The following is a 22,969-nucleotide window of genomic DNA, read 5'->3' on the forward strand; positions in this document are numbered from 1 at the left end:
CAGCAACAGAATAGAGGTTAACCCCACTTTTCAGGTTCTCCCTCAGGATTTACTTAAACTTTGCTCTTGTTCCACCTCAACAGCAGGCATTAACTGAGTTCTGAATCTCAGAGAGAAATGCATGCTGAATCTCCAGCCACAGACATGGACAAGAGGGATGGAAAAGCTGAGTAATATGCAGGAAGTTACACAAGAAAACTGTGGCAGGGTACAGTTTTATCTTTATCCTTCTCTTTCCTCACTAATTCCCTGCAACTCTCCCTCTCCTGTGATGAATCATGAGGATACCAATAAATACATATAAACGTTGCGTAGGCAATGGCTGAAATCCTGCAAAGCACCTTACTGCTGGTGAGGTAGCAAAGAATGAAGGCTAGAAATCTTTCAGATTTACCAGCTCTAATGCAAGCAGCGTTTATTTAATCTTCCACATAAAGATCAACTAAGCAGATTTAAAGACCTCACTAATACCTTCAAGCTGCATAACACTGATGAAGAATTGACTCAGAATCGACATGATGCACTGTACTAGCCCTGACAAGGTAGATAAAAATAGCAAGGAAACAATGGTGGTGTCAATCAAAGACTAAGAATTTTGCAAATACTCCCACGTGCAATGAGTCAGAGATGGAGTCAAGAGTTTGAGAAACCCAAGGCAAGCAAAATCTCTTTAAAACAAGCTTCACTGTGTGCTCAGAAGTGTTAGACAAGTTGAATTTAAATCAACAGAGATTTTTTTTTTTTAAAGAGGGGAAAAAAGAGTCTTGAAGATGTTTCAGTCCATTAGCATAGTGACAGGTTCTTTAAAATACTTTTCTCAAATCATGTTACTAATAAAATACCTCATGAGGTATATAAGGCCGGCTTACTAGAGAGTAAAAACCTCCCAGTAGAAGTTTTGGCAGCGAGAAACTTGATCCCTGTGTCTAAAGGTGAGGATGTGATTGCCACCATGCGAGACTAGAATAATGGTCAGAGTCAAGGACAAGCTCAGCAGCTGTTCAACATAGTGTGGCACACCATTGTGCAGTAGTTTAGGAGAGGAAGTAAAGCAGAATATTGCAGCCAAGTGGAAATGTGGAGGGAATTTTCAGAGTCGTGAAGTTATTTGAACATTTTCTAGAAGCAGCAGAATGGGGAAAAACAAAGCAAAACCACAAGAGCGTCTTACTGCAGTAAACATATGAAACAACCAAAAATGTCCTGGGACGTATAGAAGACAGGGTTTTAAGATGCAATATTTTAAGGCCTGATACGCACACCAATGACAAGTCCTTCAGTTTGTGTTTACTTTGGATATATCAAATTAACAAGTTTTTAAAAATCTCAGCTAGGAGGTTTTGCATCATCTGAGGACCTGGTCCCTTCTACAAGTACTGAGCTTTTTGCTGATCTAAGTGTAGAGCCCTAAGGTTATAAATTTTAGGGATGTACTTTTTTTTGCTTTTAAGCTCTCAGAATTGCAGCCACTACCTTGATCAGCTCAATCCACAGGGCACAGAGGCCCTGCAACAGCATCTGTAGTAGCCAGAGGAGGTATTCTGCTAACTTAATTAGGCCTGAGACAAGGCTCCTTAACAACATAATGGAAGCAGACATTTTTCATATAGGACAGCCATGCACGTATGGTGTAACATGTAGGAGTTGCTCATGTCACAATAAGGATCTTTCCCAAGGTGAGGAAAGACATTTCTTTTACAAAGCTCTCTGATTTCCTTCCCAAGTCAGGCCTTTTCCCCACAGACACTTGTTTCAACAGCCTGCTTTGCAGCATTTGAAGTTTACGCAAAACAGTCAAATGTCCCCAGGAAAGCAACTAAGCCATAATAACCAATTTTTTTCCATTTCAGAATTGATACTGTCATTTTCTTGTAATTTTCTTCTTCGCTCCAAACAGTAAGAGCTAGAGAAATATAAGAACCGTGGAAGAGCTGTGGGCTGAAATCCAAGTGGCCTGAGACATTCATATTCATTAATAAGCAATAGGTTTAACCAGAAGGTCCTCTTACAGCAGAAGGTCCTTTTGTACCAAATCTGCAAATCCTCATCTTATTAACTACTTGCAGATTTGGGGCTGAACCTGGAAAACAGAACACCTGGTAAGGGGACAGCTAAGAGAAGCTTATTTTTTGTTTTGTTGTTTTGTGTTTTGTTTGTTTTTTTTTTTCCCTGCTAGGTTTTCTACACCTTCACCCTATGCTTCTTTAATGTTTCAGTCTTTTCCAACTGTTGAGTAAGGAAGATGAAAAGTTGATACTCTTATTAATAAAAGTTCAGTGCCTTTGCCACTCCTTTCCTGTTTTTTTGACTGAAAAGACAGCCAGAATGTAGATACTATCTGTGGGTAGGAAACATCTGAACTGAAAATGCCATGGTCTCCAATAGTTACACACAAAAAAACACAAATATTCCAGTATACACGCACTCTGATAATTAGCACTTTTAAAGACAGCAAGTACTCACTTGCACTGGAAGATCCATCCTAATATTGTATGTGCAATCATACATTTTTCACTTGAGAGTACTTCATGTGACAGAACGATGAGAATTTCAAATTAAGCTTGCAAAAGTGCTAATATTTTCCATTTTAATTTTTGGGATGAATGAACAAGTTTTTGTTAATTTTCTTTGGTCATATGGAACTACCTGATCCTATTCTTCCTCTACCAAAATTATAAACTGGGACAGCATAATTGCTATGGTGTCATGATTTTGGAAGACAGGTTGAGAAGCAAATTATATTTTAAGGGAAGGTATGTAGGCCTTACTAAATGCTGGTGTCAGAGTAGCTTTACTACATATGAGTGTTATTCGCTTTTGGCTTAAATGAAGGTTTTGGTTGAAGGCAGAAGCTTCAATTTTCCTAAGGAGAGAAAGATGCAGCAGTCTTACAACAGAATGAGTTTTCCACTGTGCTAAAGTAAATACTGCAAGACTCTGCAGGGTTAATGCATAACTACAGCAGCGATGCTCAGGGAATATCTCTGTCCCATTCAATAAGGTGAAGTGTTAGTCAGCAAAGCTGTGGCTAATGGGAAGTTTCTACGTAGCTCATGAGAAGGTCATTTCACATAACTAATTTCATGAGAAGAACTCTCAGAGTTTATCTAACTATGGAAGAGTCATCTATTACTTTATTCTATAAAACTTACGCCATCATTTAAATGGTGACTACTGAAAGATTTCTGGGTGAAACCTGACCACTGTTCAATTCAAAATACAGCGTAAAGTACCAACCAAAAATAACTGCAGGTATTTTAAGTTATAATCTACAGGAACATAGATCAAATCTGCCATAGATCAAAATCTTCTTTTGATAGATTGAGAGGAAGTATTTAAAATAGCAAACTGTGTTGTAAAATATCGACAGGATCAGGGCTTTAAGTACTGCAAAGACAATGTCTATGTAGACTTTGACTAATGCATGTTTTGTAAGCAATTACTGTCATTTGTCCTCTGACAGTATTTTCTGAAACACTACAGAAAAATGAATAATAATTTTAATTTGTGCTGTATTAAATTATGTCTATTAATTATTAAATAAAGATAATTACTAAAAGTTAATGAAAGAAACTATCATCATAATATCTGCCACAAATAAAAAATCTACCTACTGTGTGCTAGAAACAGTTCCACCCATTAATTAGCTTATATATCCCAAAATCTAAAGGAGTGTAAAGAATTCCCAGTATTTGTTCAAATGCATCTTGCTAGATGATGAAATTTTTGATGGAGCCACAACTATGTGCTGGATGTTGGAAATAAGGCTTCTCACCTCACTGATATAACCTCTCCCATCTTCACATTAATGGATGCTTAAAATTAATATAAATAAGTTATTGGTTCATGTCATCTACACCTTAGGGATTAGCTCTTGAAAATTTTCAAGGCATGGTTATTTGCTTGATTTTACACTTTGGAGGATAGAAACAAACTGACTGATTAGAAATTAAATTCTAGTGATGCTTTTTAATCTGTCATAACTAACTTGTGTCCGGATTCACTGGTGTAAGGGAAATTTATAGTTAAAATTATCCATACATATATTATGTATATGCCCTTACCTTCCTAAAACAGGATCTTATCCAGGCTAATTTAAAGGGATTATTTTTCACTATTATTCTGGTTGACATGAGACAAAACAATCTACATCTTTCTTACATTCCATTAATTCTGATTTTTTTTTCCTGATGTTTAGGAAATCACAGCTTTGATGCAAATTAGTTTCAATTGTGGGAAAGAGGTATTTTTAATTTCTCTGTTGTGAAAGACAAAATGTGTTATTTACTGTTTGAGTACGTGTGAAGGGAGTTGTTTATTTGTTCTCCTCTCCATCTCCCAGGACATACAGCTGTAATATTCTGTGCTACACAACAGCTTTACTATCTACAGCTGACTAAGAACCAGAGTACATCAAGCTGGAGGTGTAATAATTGAGTTGTCCACAAAAGTAGTCTTTGAGGGCATAGAGTCCTCGAGCACAAATCCATTGTGAAGGGAAGAGAAACAAGTGATCTGGGGAAAAAATGAAACTCACTGTTCTCTTTATTGCTGTTCTCTACAGTAGTTTTCTTGCATTAGATGTTGGGAGATATTTTAGTGTGGTCATACTGCAAAACTATGCATCACTTCCCACAAAACCATCATGGCCACAACATGGCAACAACAAATGCTGACTAAGGGGTCCCCGCCACAATGGGTGAGAAATCCACTGATCTCATCTTTGCTGATCTTTTTGCCAGTTGCTTTGCATAGGCCTTGGGGAGTTCACCAGTACTGAAAAACTTCACAAATGTGGAAGTAGGACATGCAACACTACAATTCTGATGCATTCAGAAAGCCATGCAAATACCATACGAGTATGTGAGGTACTAGTCAGGGAGACAGTTCCAGTTAAAATAACTGACATACAGATCTGTAAAGACAGATGAGCTATGCTGAGGTGAAAAGAATAACCGTGCTTTTAATATTCATGAATGGTATAATGGAACAGGACAATACAGAGCCAGATATATTCAGAGAAGTTGGATGTCACTGAACAAACACATGACTGTGTTCCCAGAAGCAATGCTTCCCAGCACATTATTTTGTTATAAGGGTAATATCCTTGATCTTGAATGACCGTATGTTTTAAGGGAATACAGGCTAACAGTATGTCAGCACTTTCACACTGAAATCATTAGAAATGACAACTTTAAAGCATGCAAAATTGTTCCACTGATAAAGAAATGCATAAACTAGTGGAGCTCAGGAATAAATATCTTGTAGCACTATATATTCTTATACACACATATACCTATGGATTTACACATAGACTTGTATGTGTGGGTATATACATGAGTAGGTGTAAGTATATAGAAACAGAATCACTGAATCATCTAGGCTGAAAAAGGCATTCTAGGATCATCAAGTTCATCTATCAGGTTGAGCTACCAAGCTCCATCATATGTCCCTTAGTGTCATGTCCTCACATCTCTTTACCTCCAAGGGTGGGCACTCCACCACTTCCCTGGGCAGACCATTCCCATACTTGACCATCCTCCCCTGTGCAGAATTCTTCCTAATATCGCACCTAAACCTCCCCTGGTGCAACACCATTTCCTCTCATCCTATCATTTGTCACCTGAGAAAAGAGACCCTTGCTGCAACTTCCTGTTAGTTGCTGTAGAGATCAATGATGCCACCTTTCAGCCTGTTCTTCTCCAGACCGCACAGCCCAAGTTCCCTCAGTCATTCCTTCTAAGTGTAGTTTTCTTATTGTTTCCCCAGCTCTGTTGCACTTCTCTGTACACAGCTGAGCAAGTCCATGCTTTTGTAGTGAGAGGCACAAAACTGAACACAGTGTTTGATGTGCAGTCTCACCAGTGCTGAATATAAGAGGACAGACACCTTTCTGCTCCATGCTGGCCTGCTGATACAAGCCAGGAGACCACTGGCCTTTTTGGCCACCTGAGCACATGTCTGGCTCATGTTCAGCCCACTGTCAGCTAATACCCCCAGGCTTCTTTTCTGCTGGACAGCTTTCCTGTCACTGTTCCCTAAGCCTACATTATTTCATGGGGTTGTTGTGACTCAAGTGCATCACCCAGCTCTTAGCCTTGTTGAATGTCACCTGCCTGGACAGGGCCCATTGGTTCAGCCTATCCAGATTCCTCTGCAAGCCTGCCTACCCAAAAACACAACACTCTGACCTACATTCTTATCATCTGCCATCTTACTGAGCGTTGGTACTAAATGTATATACAGCTACACAAAAATGCATGTAGAAAAGCACATTTGTAAACACGAATATGCATATAAAATCAGAGAATCACTTAGGTTGAAAAAAAATCTTCAAGTCCAATCATCAACATATGTGTATTAATAAGCACGTCTGTAATATTCCTATGGATTTTTGACAGGAGTAAACTATTCAGAAAATAGCAGGTTTATTTATAACAATTAAGACATTTATAATTGAGTCACTCAGTCTTTTTTAACCTTCTTTCCTGGCCCCTTGAAATGTTCCTTCATACCATGGTAAAAATCAATCCCATAACTCTTAGCTGCTGATTAGAAAATGTAGTCATAAGTGGCACCATTCTGTTTCAAAACATACAAAATCTTATCTTGTAAATCATTGTGATGGGAGCTGCAGGTACTGAGCTCCTATGGAAATGCAGACCTACTAGAGAGAAGGCTAAGTAAAGGTATCTATCTCTATCTTCAGGTTTGATATGGTATCTGACACCTGGCTATCAGGTTTTGGACATCTGTTTGACAGTTTTGACTTGTAATTATTATGATAAATCCTTAAACAAACAGATCATAGTAGACAGTGGAGACACACATGAACAATGTAGAAACTTGTCTGTTGCTGGGGCCTGTGTCTGCAAGAAGAATCAATAAGCAGTGCCTTTTGTTTTGTTTTGTTTTATATGCAAACCTACAACCTGCAGCCCTTTTCTACCTACTGAAAACACACAGGACAATAAATGCATTTGGCACTGATAGTTTAAATTGTGAATTATTTGGTAGAACTACATCTTCATAAGCAAAAGGATATTATTATTGCTTTTACTATGATGTATTTACTGTGGCACATACTTGCAAAATAAAGAACATGAAGCATTACTCCTAACACTCTGTTCAGACACTCAGACATAAGCAGACTGAAATCAAAGCATCAATTGCTCTCCTTTAATTCAATAGGATTTGTGAGGGTATGACATGTTAAGAAAATAAGGCCATTTTTACTTTGATTCACTAGTAAATGGACTTCAGATCCTAACTGGAAAGCTGTAACTTATGAGCACAGCAAGGGGGTTAAGGTGGCACAGGGTTAAGGTGGGAAGGCATCCTAAATCTCTGCTCTGTTTCAATCTTCTGATATTTGATGCCATTCACCAGAGGTCTCCTAAGTGTAAAAAGTTTGTCTCCTCTTGTTAAATTGCCACCTGCTCAGGGAAAAGCTAATCCACTGAGGTCAAGCAGTTCTGAGAAGGTGCTGCAGTGCCTGGGGCAGCCTCTTGAGTTTCACTTCTAGCAGCTGCAGGAGGATGAAGTTGGGATGGTCCTTGTTACTTAAATTAGACAGATCAGGAAGTAAACAGAGCTCGCCTTTCATCTGATCTGGCTTTGAGATGGGAAAGGCTGGGGAGGGGGCAGACAAGAGGGTGAATTCCTCTTCTAATTACTTTACGGGTCAGTTCTCCAGACTTTATGTCAAAGTCAGACACGCATAATCTTTTTTTTATTTATAAATGAGAGAAAAAGAGAGAAAAAAAAAAAAAAGAAATCTCAGGGACTACTGAAGATTTTAGGTTTTACTATTGTTTAGCTCTCAATACCATGACTTTCATGGGAATTACAACATCTTCTTTGAGAATGAAAAGTCAAGAGAGCTAAGGAAGAGAAGCACCATGTTCTCTGCATGAATTTCTCGTCTATACATACCCACCTCCTGTTTGCTACTTTGCTTCTTTCTTCAGAAGATCTGGGACTTAAGTAAGGTGCTGGGCTGATGGTACAGGCTGGAGTCCTCCATTTATTCATACCTGAGTTGCTCAGATAGCTGCCCTACCTTGTGAGGTCGTCTCTTCCCCTCTGAACTAAAGGAACGTGTGCTGACTCCATGGAAAGGCCTTCCCAGTTCCTCTCCCTTTACAGCCTGCACCAGGTCCAGTTGGTCCCAACTTTGAGCAGGAGAGTGAAAAAACTAAAGGATGGAAGCCCACTCAGGACCAGCATACAGCCGTGCTCAGCACGAGCCATAACTTGTGCCAGCCATTTGGATGAGCCATGGCAAATGAATGAACCAGACTCGGACTCTGTTTTGTCTCTCTGGGAGCTGATATTGTTTGGGATCAGGTTGTGCAGAAGCAGACTTTTCAACACCTTGTTTTGAGTAACAGGGTGATATGAATTCCACAGGCGCAGGCAGCCTTATTGCTTCAGTTGCTGCTTCTCACACACCCACTTGGAGTCCTATTTTCACAGGGTTTTTAAGAGCTGCTTTAGAGAGCTGTGATAATCCAGGGGATTAGTGAGAGCCAGAGGGGAGCCAGACACATGATGCCCCACAACTGAAACATGCAGATGCTTTGCTTTGATGTGATAAGGCGCAAGGAAGCCTTTCAAAAATGAGATGAAGGAGTGTTTTGTAGAGCACTGCAGCATCCTAACTCTACCAGGGCCGACAGAAGCCAAGATGCTGTGAAGACAGCTGGTCATCTACTTGATAAAAGTAATTTTTTGCCCTCTTAATTCTGCTCGGGCACAGTGCTCCTCTGCTGCTGAAGATCTTCTCTCAGTGTTTATGGTGTGGCACAGGTGGTGTCCTAAGTGAGACAGTAAGATACTCTCCTACTTCTCAGACAACTATATCTGGATTATAAGTATCCAGAAGGAGGCTTCTGACTAGATGAAAATGTTTTTTTTTTGTAGGCAGGTTCTTAAATCCACCTTCTTCCTCTGACATACAGCAGGCCTTTAAGTCTCCTAGAGCTGATGGTTTGTTTTGATTTTTTTTTTTCTTTTCTTCTAAGCTAAGCAAGATACTCAAGCTTCTGCCTTTCCCTCTGTGAATTCTCAGCATGGTTCTTCACCAGAGATAGAGGCAAGTAGGTACATTTCTTTTCCTTAACTGTTTCTCCAAATATATAACAAAAATCTACAACTTGCATGCAAATGCAAAAAGTGTATATTTAATCATATATCTTTATACATGTACAACTTACTTGGGAATCTTATTGTTTACTTGGCAATTTTCTTTATTTGCACAATCTGATATTTGTTACAGCACTAGGCTCTAATGAGGATTATGTTCTGCTGAGTATTTTATAGAATTAGAGACAATCACAACACCACAGTACTTACAACCTACATAGCACAAAACAGAAATTATGGAAAATATGATGGACAATGGACGACTTTTTTTCTAGTTAGGAAGTGCATTTTTCTAAGACTATGCCAAAAATTCTTTTCTTATGTGATGTTAAGGAAGTACAAACATATAGTAGCACTTAAATTTTGAAGTCAGTTAATTCGTAATTTTTTAAACCTTGCAGGCCAGCAGAAACACTGTTTGAATCTCCAAGGATGCTCACCATCAGAAATGTCTGAAAACATGAAAAATACAATTCTGACGAATTATATTCATTTAATTGAAATATCACTAAAATCTACCACACATCCAGATTGTGTTTACTCTTAAAATTGGTGCACATTGAATTCTAGACAAAGTTCTTGAAAAATAACCCTCATAAAGATTGTATGGGACCAGAATTCTTCCCCTTTACTATCCAATCTCAGATAGATCAACAGAATGGGTAAAGACACTATTGCCTGTTCCTTTGTGGTTCTGCTGTACTATTTTCTTTTCCTCCTTTATTTATTTATTTTTTTCTTTAACACACTGTACTTTTTTCTATTCCTCACATCTCAGGTGAAACTGCTAATTTGACTCTCTACAGCCCTAAAGCAGTCTTTGCTTGAATGTCTGTGTGTGCATGAGAAAAGTTCCTGAAGGTTTTGGTTTCATTCTACATTAGAATGAAAACAGATCTTGAAACCTCAGAATTTGTCATTAAATGGAATTTGTTGGTTTTGGGCCAGCCTAACTTTTCTCCACCATCTGCTTGGCAAACTATCTTGTTTTTGGGATGCAGTTAGAAGAGGTTTATTATGATTAGTATAAATGCTCCTGGAAAATAAATTTTTTTATTGGAATTTTTATGTTATTCCATCAGACTAGGAAACTCTTGCTAAATGGATCTTATTCCTCTACTGCCAGTTTCAGTTAAGAAGATTGTAAGCAGTACACAGCTCAGATTTTGCCATTGTGATTAAACACAGTTATTTAAAAGCAATCTAGAGTAGATACATCATTCGGCATACTACTAGGTATACTTCTTTCCTTTGTCCAAATGTTTGCCCATTGTTATCTGGCACAGTCCGAAAATGCACGTTATGTCAAAAATGCCAACTGAATTCTAAAAGAGCATCAAATCAAGACTGGGCACAATCTGAATATTTTACATATAATGACAGAAAACCACTAAACAAACTGGAAGCATAGCTGGAATTGATCAATAATCGTAAAGAAACTGGCTCTGATGTAACCCAAACTCTGTAAAGACGATGTTTTGTAATAGCCTCACATCAGCAAATCTCTTCAAGATGCTCTTTTTAATCTACTATGTCTTGGTGTCAAAATCCCTGCAGAATAAGTGATTATTTTATCTTTCATTTTAATGCTCCAAAGGTACCACATATTCTTTCAAAAGTCACTTGACAAAGAGAACAGAAGATGTTAGCCCCCTTGCCAAGTAGAAAGCTTTAAAAAGTCCTCGTTATTATTCTGCAAAATGCAAACAAAGCTCAGGAGGGGCCCCTGTTAGGAAGCAATTTGCATCTCACAGAATGATTTAAAACTGACGAAGACGATAACTTGAGTGACTTCTTACCCTCTGTGGACCTCAAAGGCTCTGGCAGAAAAGGAAGTTAAATATTGAAATTATTCTGAAAGACATAGAAACTGATCTGATGTTTAGGCCTTCTGTCCCTGCTGCTAGGTCTTTGGCACTATATCATCAGTGACCTTGACTCAGAGAGCCACTGATCTCCATTCTACCAACAGCCAGTGGCTGCACAGTCTCTTGCCAATATGGCTACACATGGTACTGACTAAAAAAATGGCACCATCTTGCTTGAAAAAATAGCTCCCTAAAGATTTCTTCATCTATTTGCATCATTAAGATCATTATTTTTTACATTTATTTATTAACCACAACAAAGTCCATGTAGCTACAGGAAAGCAAGCTGGAGTCAGTAAAGACTCCAAATCAATAGAATTATTTGCTAAATATCATTTCTAGAGAAATTCTAGACAGATTCATTATGCTACAGCTATGCCTTTGCTGCAATTTGTCAGCTGTATCAAAAGCCCAAGGCATACCTGCTTATTATATCTGAGCATGGAAGTTATGTGGGTTTTAGAGCAAAGCAGTCCAAGATCCCAAAAGCATTTCAAGCAAAAAACATAAACTGACTTTCTAATGTAGTCTGCTATGCTAACAACAAAATATTATTGAAAACTGTAGACTAATAATTCTCATTATGGTTTTCAATGTCACATAACAAACATGGGGAAACTGAATACAATTGTTCAAAGCTGCTTCTTGAAGATCAGTGGTGTGAATTATATTTTTATTCAAGTATCATGTGTTGGTGGTTTTTTTCAAGAACAAATGTGAATAAGTAACTTCTAAAAGTCTCTGCTGTCGTAATATACTTTATAATGCATGCAACAATAGGATCTTCCCATCCTTCAGTTCATACAAAATCTTTGAAGGCTTTTATTCTCTGCCTCTAATTAAGGTAACACCATACATTCTGTTCATAATAGTGTATGGGAGCCTCATTATGAAATGAGCTGGAGAGGTCCTAAATTCAACAACAACAAAAAATTGGGAAAAAATCACTTCCAAGGTACAGAAATTACAATCATATTGCAAAGCGTCATCATTTCAGATACAGTCAAAATGATCCTTGATTTTGTATGTGCTATCAATAGAGAGAATTGCATGAGAGGCAAGGATGGAAAAGGGAAGGCCAAATTTCATTTCATTGAGCCTGAATTTAAAGAAATAACAAGCCTTTCTATAAATTGCTTCCCATTCGGGAAAATAGATGAATGTTCCTGGTCAATTGCCTGTAAGGATTTCAGCACATATTAAGATACTCTGAAGAACAGAAGACATTCCAGAACTGGAGTTCTGAACTGAAATGAAAGGTAGATGAAAAGGCATTCGGTATTTTTTCTCTATACAAAGCCAAATAATTACACTATAATTTCAGATAAAATATAGTAAAAAAAATGCTAAAAACAAGATAACAGTTTTTAGAGAAACACATCAGGAATGTTAGATAGTTATGTGGAGGATCAACAAATCCTTCAATATTATATCTTAACCAGTAATGAACTGGAGATCCAAAGCATTAATCAGATGCCTGAGCAGGAACTGTTCTGAGGCTACAGAATATTTGCTGTGTAACACAATTTAACAAAAATGAATCAAAATTTCTAATGTACTGTGCTCATCTAGCAGATGAGAGTTTACCTTTGCCTTCTGAGAAATCAACATAAGCTTCACTATTGACTTCAGTAGTAGCAGAAGAAGGCTCATTAAGGACAGAGAAGCAAAATGAGAATCTAACCAATCACAGAAACACCACAGAAACTATCCATCTAAAGTATGACACAAATAACTTCAGAAGAACACCAGATCTCAGCTTGCTATCCATCTAAAGTATGACACAAATAATTTCAGTTATTGTTGCTACGTATGGGGCCACAGACTGTTGTAAAAGAAAAAGAAAAAGCTACAAAGCCAAGTCAGCCATCAGACTCTCCACACACTGCCTCCCAGTTTTGTCTCCTTTGGGCCCACCACACCCGGACTGGGTCTTTGTCCATCAGCCACAGGCAATTAGTGTCTGGGCTATACGACACAATAAGCAACTGTGGCGAAATCATAGCCTATTGAAGTCGATGCTATTGACTACCACAGGGGCCATATTTCATGCATTTGCAGTTGTTCACACAAAACAGAATAGCTTCTAAGGCACCTACATTACCCTTTTGATTTCTGCCTACTGCAGCAGTGCATTTAAAGGTGAATTGTAGTGGCTAGCAGGGGCCAGTGCAGTATTTTCTTACACATTCTTTTTGGTGAAGTTGTCTTCTTCCATCTGCTGTTTGCAGAGTTGCAGAACAAAACCCTATTCCAAGAGGGTTTGTGCAGCTGTAGTTAACTGCCAGAGTTAGGGAGTCCATAACAGGTAGGCTGACAGTGACTAAAAAGATATGAAGTATTATTGCTTCCCTTGATTTGAAATTGAAATCTTATTTTAGCAAGATAGTAAAGGTCACTTTTCTTGCAATCTGATAATTAGCGGTTTATCTGACCCTTTGGGAACCAGCACATAGCACAGTGGTGTTCTGAGCTCGATTACAGCTTCTAAGGACAGCAAACAAAGTTAGTAAATAGTAATCATAGCAACCAGTTGTGTCTCTTACATCGTCAAATATAAAGAAAATCAAAGAAGAAAGAAATTCTTGAAAAATTGAAATTGCTGTCCATAGCAGCAGGTCAAAAGAAGTAAGATAGGGAAAAATCAACATGCAGAGTTATCCTGAATACTTCATATGGATGAGAATGTTGCTTTCATCTGCACTGAGAGGCTCAGAATCTTTTGGATTATGCATCTAGCAAGTTGGTGGCCAGCCATGATTGGGTAATGGAGAGTAAAATCAGGCTCCTCTTGGCAGCAAGAATACAATAGTGCCTCTGTTACTACATTCATTTTTTCTCCTTATACTGTGCTTCTTGCTCATATCTGATTCATGCTGAAAGGGTAAAGATGTTCACAAAGATCAGAAAGCTGCATGCAGAAGCAAGGATTCTTTTGCAGTTGGAACAGCACTGCATTTAATAAGTGTCCTCAGCCTTAGTTCATTCAAATGGATTTTGTAAGGAAGCCCAGTTGTTTAATCTTCTCTCCTCCCATAGTTAATAATATTCTAATTATAATAATAATAATGTTTTTGCATTTACATAACATTTTGTATCTTCAAAGCATTCTCTAGTAATGAATCACACTGCTCACAAGTTTAGTTATAGAACTAGCCAGAATTTTTTTGAAGGAAAACATTTTATGGTGTGGAGATGGACAGTTTCTTCTGGACCATATTTGAATCTAAATATCTGGGAGAAAACAACCTGATTCCTGCAGGAACAGATGAAGTCCATAATATGCCCATCCAAGCAGCTGAGAGGTGTTGAGAAGGATATTGAACGACATGTAAAAAGTTCTCAAACTTTTGAAATAGAATATTTAGTTGATTATTGTTAAAATCTGTTTGGAAATTCTTTGAAAAAAATACAACCCACAAAACTTTATGTGGCTAAATAAGAAAAAAAAAAATGGAAAAGCTTTTTTAATATTAATATGGAACACATAAAATTTGAAGTAATGGAATTTCCTTCAAGATTAACATCCAAGTTTTCATCAACAACTCTGTTAAGTCCAATACTCTGTGATAGAGCATTGTGCCATCTCTCTCTCTCTCTTACCAGTTGCTGTGTGAATGAATTTTGGTCTCAGAAAGCAAATGAGGATATAATTGTCTCCAAATGCATCAAGCTGAAGAAGTAACCTGGGAAATGATGTTCTTGGCTAGGAAAAGGCCAAGGGTGGGATTTGTGTCCCCTATTAAGCTATTACATTTAACAATAAACTAGGTAATCTGCCAAGAAAATAAGCACTACTGTGTTTAACTTTAAATGAGATGATTGCTCTTGGACTATGTATATTAATGAGTTTTGAATGAGTGACGTTTAATAAAATATTCACTATCTCTTCAACTTTCTTTCATTTCTTTTCTTGCTGGAGCCCTTTCATATTTGAAAATTAATTATGCACACCATATTTAACCAGGGTGAAAATGAGACTTACATGGAACCTTTCCAGCTCTTCATTACATATTTAATTGTTAAAATAATCAAGCTATCCATCATACATTCTGCCACCCAGTCGTCTGTCATCTTGGAATCAGTCAGACACATTATAGACAGAGAAGTCTGGAAACAAAAATTTCATGTCTCTTGTGCTGAACAATCTTGCCTGTGAGAGGAATGGTCTCAGAACTGGCTGTCTGTGTTGTAATAAACAGTGTCTTCAATGGCATCTTCTGTGTTCTGATTAACATCCTATTTAACACTAAAAACTCTGGCCATGTTACAGCGAAGTTCTTTAGCAAAGAATATATTCAAGCTCCTGTGTCTTCTCATTGATTTTAGGGAGGACAGTACAGAACATATCACATAGTACATAATGATCTATCCAGCATTGAGTAATTGCTACCCACTATGGGATGCTGTTCATCAGAAAACTGTCCATGCACTTTGCTAAAATGCTAAGTAATGTATTCCTTGTTTTGTGGAAGAGAAACCAGAAACTCAAGAACTGTATCACGGCTTAGCATAATCTCTCAAACAGAACAAGGTGCTCTGTGGAGCTGAGTTCTCCGTCCAGCAAAATGACAAGTAAATGCAGGAACACGGAAAAAAACCTGTATGTTCTCAATCTGACTACAGTCTCCTTCCACTGAGCCTTCCACATATGAAGAGCAAGCTGTGGAGACTGTTAGGACATTGTATTTAAATGTGGGGTTCAGTGCAGAATCAGAAGGCCAGATGATGCTATGACTGTACAACCTTTAAAAGATGTTAGGTGCAAAGAATTCAACTTTGTGGATGTTGAATGGACTCCTGGCTTTTTAGAAAGTAGGGGATGATTAAAGTACAATGAGGGTGGAACATTAGTTCAAAGTTGTTTTATCGAGACAGCTATCACTTCCCATCTGACCTTACAAGTGTTCATAATATCACCAGTAATACTGCACTGTACAATGGAACATTTTGAAATTATAGGTGTATTTCAATAGTCATGAAAACCTAGCACATTTTCAATTCAAAAAGGAATGTGAACATGATGCAAGTTTTAATTCTGGCATATTACTGAAAGAGTCACCATCTTCCATGCTAGAGGTACAAGGACCACAAGGAGTATCAAATACTTATGCTCCATCCCACAGTTGTAGGTCAGATTTTCAAAGGCATGTTGGTAGGAACAGCGTATGACAGTTTGTGTGTTTTTTAAGTCCAGTCTCAGTATGCATTTCTCCAGAAAAGAGAGGTTTTAAAAACTAGACAGGTCTAACAGGGCTCAGCAGCGTTGTCGATTTAAATGACTCCTGCCTAACATTTTAACTGTCCCTAAACATTAATTGTAACCTTGCCCTGTGTTCTGAAGGGAAAACAAGCTTTCTCTTCTTTCATGCACAGAGGTAGAACAATATTATTAAAATCTAACTCAAGAGCTTTCTAGAGATTATTAAATAAATCTCAGCACAGTCGGGCTGTGATGTATCGTGAAGGTCAAAGCTGATATAACAATGAGATAGCTACTTGCATAGAAATAATGTATTTGAATGAAGAGGTTGCCCCTACCAAATAAAGATATGAGCTAGAAAAAAAGAAAAAAAAAACACAAAAAATCCCACAGAGTATGTAAGAAGCAGAAAACAAAAGTCACCAACACCAGCCGTAGCTAGAAAAGTATCAAGGACAGACCCAGTGAAGCGAATGATCTATCTTATAAATTAGACTTCAACTAGGGTAAAAGCAGCCAAAGTGAGGGCCCAATTGTTTTTGTAGCCTGTCGGAAATAATTTCAAACCTGACAGGATACCACGGCTCGTAGTGTGATCTCACAGATTTCAGTGGTCACGCTGAGAGATAAGCAGAGAAGCACGGTAAAAATCCTGATAGCAAAAGCACTGCTGCCAGCTTTGCTGTACTAAGAGATTATCATTCACTCCAAATAGCAGATCGGGCAAGCGCTGAATGACTTCCCTTTCCTCCGCTCACCCCCCTCCAGCTGCCTCCTTGCTACCAACCTTTTTCTCCCCCTCTTTCCTCCCTGGGAGAACACAAAATGTTGTGTTTTATAGTATCAAAACCAGCTGATATATCCAGTAACAACAAACATCAAAAGAAATTACACCATCAACAAACTATCTTATAATATCATTAGTGACCTAAATTAAAGCAATATAATTGCCCAAGCAGACAGCACACAACCATACACGAATACTAATAACACTGCAAGTAGGTTCTAGCTCTTCACCAGAGGAGAAGGTGCCTGTGCACTCACTCTGTAATTATGTCGGGAATCAACTGACGAAGCTATTTCTTCAGCTATGGATGTTGAAGAGCAAAGCAGTTAGCTTTGCATGCGTGCCTTGGCGTGCCTGTCTCCCACTCATTGGCTCTCCAGCCTAGAGAGTTCTGCCAGCGTGCTTTGGAAGAGGAACACCATCATGGCCTTGCTCAAGGGGCAGAAGGGCAGGTCTTGGCAACCCTGCTAGACCATGCTACTACTGCCTGGCCTACACATGGGGAAGGGCATCAAAGGAAGCCCTTGGGAAGGCATAGTATCACTGCTGCTATGGAAATCCTGGAGCTTTCTTGAGCAGTGCAGTAAGAGAACTGAGACAGCCTCGGTATAGGCCAAGAGATGGTGGCAGAAGCTCATGGTCTGGAGCATCAGAACCACTGAGTGGGAATTGCCACTGACTGCTTAACCCACAAACTTCCACCCAATAAAGCTGCCTTTAAGCTATTTCCCTCTCTTGGAAGCTGCTATGCTGGTCTGCAGAATGGGAGTGCTTATGCTTTATGGATCTGCTAAGCTTTATTTTCTCTGACTTTTGAGTATAACCTTATATACTTCAATTAGTTTTACTGTTTTTTGCGTTTGTGTGATACTATGAGGTGCTGACCAAAACAAAATCCTAGGAGATCACTATTTATATGACAGAAACAGCTATGTATTCCACAAAAGGCACAGTTTGAATCCATTCAAAGTATGGATACAATCTTTAAGCTAGTAGGAAGAAAAGAGAGTCCTGTGAGAGAAACACAAAACAGAGATTGCAGGGAACCAATTTCATTTCCTAGCATCGTCGCAATTTTGATTGTCAACAAATTACTTCATTAGCCTCTGCTCACTATCCCAATTGGAAAACAGAGATAACATTTCCTTTGTTCAACATATCTAATTCTACAGTAGCAGTTCAGGACAATAGCCATTTAACAAATGCTCACATTTCTAGAGTTTATCACAATTTGAGTCCAATATCAATTTGGCTGTCTAGCTACTGTGATGTAAATAACAACTGTGCTTCTGGGGCTCATGTACAACTAGAAGACAGAGTACAGAACCATGCATCTTTCTCTCAGCAAAGATGCAGAGTTGAGTCTTTTCTGCTTCAAGCAAAGACCCCAGCACTACCACTATGTTTCAGCACTACCAGTGTGTTTGGTATCCATCAAATTAGTAATCTAATCCAGGTTAAATGCCTTAAGTTTTCCCCCACCCCATTTTTCATCCTGCAGATACTTGTACTAATGCAGCTACAGGTCTGGAGGAGGAGGAGTATAAAGGGGAGAGCAATTTTCCTTCCAAAATGTTATCTTGTTGCTGGAAAGATGTGCTTGGCAATGTACCCCTGTAGATAGGCAAAGGCAGTATCATCTCCATTTAACAGTCAGAGAATGAAATCACTGAAACATTAATTGGTTCGCCCCAGGTCACAGAGGAGGTCTGTGGCACGATCAGAAATTTGACACGCATCTCCCAGGTCTCATTCAGACCAGTGCCTTCATCATAAAATAATCACCAGAAGGTTGAGTGCACAGATGCATAGATTCACTGTAGATTTATTTTATTTTATTTTATTTTATTTATTTATTTATTTATTTATTTATTTATTTATTTATTTAGTGGCGCACAAAGAAAGAAATGGCAGCAATGCCCTTCTAGTTTCTGGAAATCTTTCAGTTAATTTATATTCTGAAAAGTGATTGGGAAAAATGACACAGTGCGGTTCTATGTTTATCCTATCTCAGTTAGTTTTGTATGAAGTTCGCTCAGTTTGAGGTTCAAAGGAAGGTTTTTGCTCAATGCCAGCACAGTGCAATCTCAAGAGGACTGAAAAGCATGCTGTATGCTTCAACTCATGCATCATAGGTAACCAGGAAACATTTTCAAAAATATTCCAGAAATGAAAGATCTCAAAGATCCAGACAAAAGAAACAAAAAAATCCCATGAGATTTGTTTTGATTTCACCTGCTCCTTCTGGTGGCAGAACACCGTCCAAAATCTGGAGGACTAATTTCACAGAATCACAGAATGGCCAGGGTTGGAATGGACCTCAAGGATCATGAATCTCCAACCCCCTGACACAAGCAGGACCACCAACCTCCACATTTAATACCAGACCAGGCTGCCCAGGGCCCCATCCAACCTGGCCTTGAACACCTCCAGGGACAGGGCATCCACAACCTCTCTGGGCAGCTGTTCCAGCACCTCACCATTCTCTCTGTAAAGAACTTTCTTCCAAATTTAATCAGAAATTAAGAAGAAAATTCTTCCAGTTCAATCCAAGCTATCTAGTTTCTAGGATGGCATTACTCTCTCTGTAATACGTAAATATTAACACTAGTAATAGAATAATAATATTCCTTCCAGCTCAGTTTTTACTAATTACTTTATTAATCCAGTGGAGCAAGGAGGATTTCAGTTGCCCATTTTACTATCTCTTTATGTGCTGAATCCTCCTGATCACAGCCTTTCACTAACTGGTACTCTGCTTTCTTATAGGTGCCCAACAGTAAAGAGTACAGCTCTGTTCATGCACATATGTGGAGTGAGGGGTAAGGCTTGTAGTAACTTTTTCCCATGAATGCAATTCCAGCCTCTAGCAACTACTGATGTTCACTTCTCTTATTCCATGGTTCCATGCCTGCTGGGATAGTGGGCTTGTTCCCTTAATGCTCCTGGGAACAGGGTATGTGGCAGTGAAATGCACGGTCAAGTCTTGTAAGAGCCCAGATGATCCAGTGCATGTACAGCTTAAATTCCATCAGGAACAAAAATGATCATATTGTAAAGCCCACTCCTATTTTAGAATTTTAAAGCAAATATCCAGAATTACATCTTTCTGTGTCCATTCATGTACTATGGTCTTTGTTTTCTTTGGTTTTTGTAATTAAGAGAAAAAGAAGCACAAGTCTCAAGCTACTGACTTGAGGTGTCAATGATTTGGAATTTTGTAAGAATATTCAAAGACAAACTTTCTCGTACATATTTACATCCAAGAAAAAGCTGAGATTTTAGTTCATAGCCCAACTTGCAGCCTTGCACTGTACAAATGGGCATTACAGCAAGATAAACGCCTCCTCATCTTTAGATGAGTACTGCGCACATCCCATCTCAGCCCCACCTTGGAAGGATCTGTATCTGTTTAGAATCCACCACATGGAAATGTTCCTACTGTGATTCTATAGCTTCTTCATTGCTACATAATTATTTTTTTGTTCCTGTTTTGGAAGTATTCTCAAGCTGCTTTTTATGAAATAAATACCAAGAGAGCATGGTGACAACAAAGCCTAAAGGTTAGGAAGGTATAATGAAATTTAAGAATGGTAATAATGCAATAGGAGTACTGTAGTTGTGTAGTATCTTTGAAAAGAGATTGCAGAAGAAAGCATTAATTAAGCTTCAATCATTTAACCGTGGAGGTTAAATGCTACTATACCTACTCCACTAATGAGCAGAGGCCTTGGCACGTTGTTTGCCTTGTGTAAAGTTACACAACAAATCAGAAGAAAGGGAAGAGAGGTAATGAAATTAACAGTAGCAGTAGCAATAAATATTTCTAGTGTGACATCATGCAAATTATCTTCTCTACTTCCAGCAACTAGTGTTACTGCATTTCGCATATTATGGTATTTTAAATTCACAATCCATGAATTAACCATCTTCCTGCCTTGATTTAAGCAGTTCATTGTCCATTGAAATATCCACCCTTTAAATCTGTATCTACTGGTGAGAAGGATGTTACAGAAAACCGTGTCAAAAGTCCTTACTGAAATCCAGATAGATCAGATCAGCTTTACACCATCAATAGGTTTATCAGGCAGGACTTTCCCTTAGTAAAGCCATGCTGGTTCTTCTGTCAATTCCCTCTCTTCCATGTGCCTTGGCAGAGCTTCCAGGAGGATCTGTTCCATGGTCTTCCCCTGCACAGAAGTGAGGTTGACAGGTTGGTAGTTCCCTGGCTTGTCCTTTCTACCCTTCTTAAAAATGGGTGTGACAGTGCCATTTTTCCAGTCACTGGGGACTTCTGACTTTTCTAATATCATTGAGAGTGGCTTGGCAACTACATCAGCAAATTCCCTCAGGATTCTGCATATGTATATAGCATGCAAAAAACTTCAATGAATACACAGTCCCTTAAATTTGGAAAAGTCACCTCAGGTGGAGAGAAATAAGTAATGGTTTCCAAATATACCAACTTCATTTAAACTTCCTCAGACTTCATGAAAATTACTCTTTCTAGAGAATGCAGACAAAATAAGCCTTCACACAAATAAGCACAATCAGGATGGATGACTATTTACAGAGAAAAAACAGAACAGCCATCTTACTTTGACATACTAGTCATCTGGGAATCGACTGTAAATGATTGGAACCTTAATCCTCCTACATGGATCATGAATGGCTCCAGTCATCTGGAGAATAATGGAGCAAGGAGACAAGATTTCACCCCAATGCTGACTTACTTGTATCTGTGGGCAAGCCACAGCACTATTATTCTTGCAGCACATGTAACACTTCTTAGCTGAGACAGATGCAAAATTAGCCTCTCACATCTTACGAAACTACAAAATGTAAATGCTAGCATAATTGTAAAGGTAGGTGATGAACCAAAGCTGATGCGCAGTTTCTTTAAACCTTCTTTTTTTGCTTAATTTCTGCCCTAACTGGTGATATTTCCTTTCTCCCTCATTCTGATTCAATATCCTTGACAGAAGTCCGCAGCTCCCCCTCTCTCCCATTTATTCCAAGGCATAATGCAGTAATTATACTTACATTTTTAAAGGTAGACATTTCTCCATAGGCCCTATCAACCTGTGGCCTCATGATTGTAATTACTTGATCTACAGACTGCTAATTTTTTTTTTTTTTTTTTTAATCTTCCATAGGAATAAAATAGCACAGGAATAGGACACAGGGAAAATGCAAAGAAGTTGCAGACAGATACAGCTAACGTTTCTCTCCTGAATATCAACTGCAACAAAAAATATGAATATTGGGGGGCCTCAGAAAATGAATTGATGTCTTCCCCCTCCCTTTTTTCTTAACGTTGACAGGGATTAAGTGAAACAGATTCAATTTTTAGGTTGCTTCCTGGGTTATAAGCAACAAGAAATCTGTTCATGTAGGTCTCTGTTTATTACTTTTCCAATTAGATTTGCATGCCATTGATGCTTGCTCTCAGGAGTCTATTTGCAATATTGGGAAAGGGTGTGTGTGAAATGAGGCCAAGTCCCTGACAAGTTTCTACTTAGCCTAGCTTTCCCTCAGTTGCTTATGACATTTTTGTTTTTCTACCCTGTAAATGAGATGAAAACCAGGAAAAACAAGACTTGGTAATAACAGTGCTTACTCTGGCTGGAAAAAAACTGGTCCAAACAGCAAGCCTGGCTTTGATTACATCTAGTAATCAAGCTGTGTTTAGAATGACTTGACTTAACATCCCAAGAAATATTAATCTGCACATGGAAAGCTTGGTTCTAGAGACTGTATGATGCTCTGACACTAAGTAAAAAGTTAAAGTACCTTCACCTTGGGGAAGTCTCTGAGGTGACCTGATAGCAGCCTTTCAGTATTTAAAGGGGAGCTACAGGAAAGAAGGGGACAGACTCTAGTCTGTAGCAGTAGAACAATGGGAAATGGCTTCAAGCTTAAAGAGGGTGGATATAGGTTGAATACAAGGAAAAACTCTTTAAT

General features: G+C 38.5%; 1 long non-coding RNA gene across 1 annotated transcript in view; it reads right to left on the reverse strand.

Moving 5' to 3' along the window:
• LOC128087916 (uncharacterized) overlaps nucleotides 1-19,500 on the reverse strand; it is a 393,654-nt gene extending 374,154 nt beyond the window's left edge. The window contains exon 1 of the long non-coding RNA XR_008210070.1: nucleotides 19,374-19,500. This is a non-coding gene — a long non-coding RNA (uncharacterized LOC128087916). The remainder of the gene's footprint in view (nucleotides 1-19,373) is intronic.
• Between the last annotated feature and the right edge of the window lie 3,469 nt (nucleotides 19,501-22,969).

This window comes from Tympanuchus pallidicinctus, unplaced genomic scaffold (genome assembly GCF_026119805.1).
Source record: "Tympanuchus pallidicinctus isolate F22 unplaced genomic scaffold, pur_lepc_1.0 scaffold31, whole genome shotgun sequence".
In the NCBI taxonomy this organism is placed as follows: Eukaryota; Metazoa; Chordata; class Aves; order Galliformes; family Phasianidae; genus Tympanuchus; species Tympanuchus pallidicinctus.